This window comes from Tupaia chinensis, unplaced genomic scaffold (genome assembly GCF_000334495.1).
Source record: "Tupaia chinensis unplaced genomic scaffold, TupChi_1.0 Scaffold000042_2, whole genome shotgun sequence".
NCBI classification, from domain to species: domain Eukaryota; kingdom Metazoa; phylum Chordata; class Mammalia; order Scandentia; family Tupaiidae; genus Tupaia; species Tupaia belangeri.
Genome location: NW_006159498.1, coordinates 810,669 through 813,182, shown reverse-complemented (window position 1 = coordinate 813,182; position 2,514 = coordinate 810,669). Strand labels below are relative to the sequence as shown.

Sequence of the window (2,514 nt, the reverse complement as noted above, 5' to 3'; positions counted from 1 at the left end):
GGAACAGTGCGCCCCCCTACGAAAAAACCTCCCCAAAAAAAAAAAAAAAAAGACACAAGTCTTCTGTATTCTGTTATAGTAGCCAACTGGACCGACACAAGTGTCTACTCTGTACTTCAATACTGAGGAAAGAGGTAAGGCCAGTGATTACGAATTTACCATGACATCACTCTTCTCATCGTGTGATTACCAACATTTTCTTACCTAATACAACATCAAGATATCATACTTTTATTTTTAAATGGGCATGTTTATATCCAATAAGCATATCTATTGGCTGCATCTGGAGCCTTCCTTATGTCTGCTCTGCTATAAATCAGTTATAGATTTTTCTCAAAGATTCCCACAACCAAGGCACTGAGATCGAAGTTCAGATCCACATTCATCATGATATACATACAGTCAAAAAATATGAATGGGCTCAGACTGATGGTGCCATGGTAGCCAGCTGAACTGCAGTGCAGGAAGCCTCAGGTTCAGATCCCAGGCTGGCCTGAAAGCAGCAGGGTGCATGTGAACATGCCCAGGATCCTGAAAAAGCGGAAGGGCTGGGGAAAGGTGATCACAGCATGATGAAACCCTACTGAGAGAGAGCCTTCTCTCTCTCTACCGCTCTTACACATTTATCATAAAAGTGTAAACTTAAAAAAAAAAAAAAAAGAATCTGGGCTCATAGTGCAGTGGTCAGGCATTGCACAAGGGGACCAGATTCCACATGGCTTAACAGGGTTCAAACAGGGTTCAAGTCAACTTGAAAACTGTACCGGACATATATGCCCAGAATCCAGACAGGATGGAGAATTGGAGGGAAAATAAATGTGATATGACCAAGCCCCTTTGGGAAGGGTGCTTTCTTTCTCTTGTGCATGTGCAAGAAAAGAAAAATATTACCTACCTCAGAGGGTTAAAATAAGGATCAAATAAGATAGTCAGTACAAAGCAGATACTGTTGGTTAGCTTATTCAAGCCCTGGAGAAGGCTTCTTCCTCATTGATAAGAAGGTAAAAACTTGCTAAAGGAAAGCTCTTCATTCTTTCATCCTTTCTCCTTCTTCCTACCTGGAACATAAATGTGAGGCCTGGAGGTGCAGCAGCCACATTGCAACCATGAGACAAAAGGATTTAGAATGAAAATCTATGCTAAGGACAGAGGAACTGAAAACAGGAAAGAGCCTGAGTTCCTAGTGGCATCAATGATCATTGATACCAGCCCCAGAGTGCTTACCCATTAACTCTTTGCTCCATTGGAAAAAAAAAAAAATTCCTTTTCATCAGCCTCTAAATAGTTTTCTGTTTCTTACACCCATGTGCATCCCAACCTGATTACGCTGTCTTAATTTATGTTGCCTCTGCTCCCTAGAGAGCACAGCTATGGGATAAGGCTCAGGCATGTAACTTTTACTGGGCTGGACAAGATTGCTGAAGGGAAGCTAACATTTAAGAGCTGGATGAAAAACGTTAATCCTGAGTAACTTGAGATTTTCATCACATTTTCTAGGTAATGAGAATTACAGTGTTAGTGTTAAAAACAAAGAAGGTTGTCACTGCAAGCGTTTCTCATGAGGCCCAGCCTGATGACACAGTCGGTAGCGTGATGAGCCATGGAAGCCATGTGGCCAACTGTGGGCTCGGACCCCTAGCCCAGAGGACCTGAAACATGCCAAGTCACATGCATACTCATGGTCCTGATGAGCTGGAGGGCTGGGGACGCAGAATCACAGCATGATCAAAACCTGTCAAGGGTGCTTTTCTCTCTCTTTCTCTCTCATACATACTATCATAAATAAAATGAATTTTAAAAATTCTTCACTAGAAAATGTTCTTTGGCCAATAATTTCCTTTAAAGTAAATGACTATGACAAAAGAAGTGCAAGGCTTGTGTACTGAAAATGAAAATATCATAAGCCAAAAAGTAAATTAGTGGTTGCCAGGGTGGGGCCAGAGGATGAAGTTAATGCTAAGGGGAAGGTTTTTTTGTTTGTTTTTTAAGAATTATTTTTATATCACTTTATCTATTTATATTAATTTCATCAGAGAGGGACAGAGTGTGTGTTGGGGGTGGGAAGGAGAGGAGTGAGAAAGCAAGCTACCAGGTCCAGGATTCAAACTGTGGCCGGCCATGTGGGCGTCCAGTGCCCTTAACCACCATACCACCTGCCGGCCCCACGGGGGTTCTTTTGAGGGTAATGAAAATGCTTTTTGGAAGAGCAACTCCCATCGCTTAGTATTTAAGGGAGCTAGATTCCCATATGACTGACCTTTGTTTAAATCCCAGCCCCAGAAACTTGAAAACCACACCAGATACCTAAGTATGTGCCCCAAATGCCAAAAGGATGGAGAAATAGAAAAGGAACTGCAGAGTGACTCCAACTCACTGGGGGGATGCCTTCTCCCTCTCTGCCCTGTCCTGTTATGTTTATCTCTCTCTGGTCAATGCACACAGCCTGTGACAATTAAAAAAAAAAAAAAAAAAAAGTTTTTTTTTTTTTTTGAGGGGCTTTTGTGCTAGGGGACA

The 2,514-nt window shown here is 42.0% G+C and overlaps 1 long non-coding RNA gene across 1 annotated transcript in view; it reads left to right on the top strand.

Moving 5' to 3' along the window:
- The window catches only part of LOC106735220 (uncharacterized), a 2,672-nt gene extending 959 nt beyond the window's left edge, over positions 1–1,713 (top strand). The window contains exons 2-3 of the long non-coding RNA XR_001370619.1: positions 80–134; positions 1,498–1,713. This is a non-coding gene — a long non-coding RNA (uncharacterized LOC106735220). The remainder of the gene's footprint in view (positions 1–79; positions 135–1,497) is intronic.
- Positions 1,714–2,514: the final 801 nt, after the last annotated feature.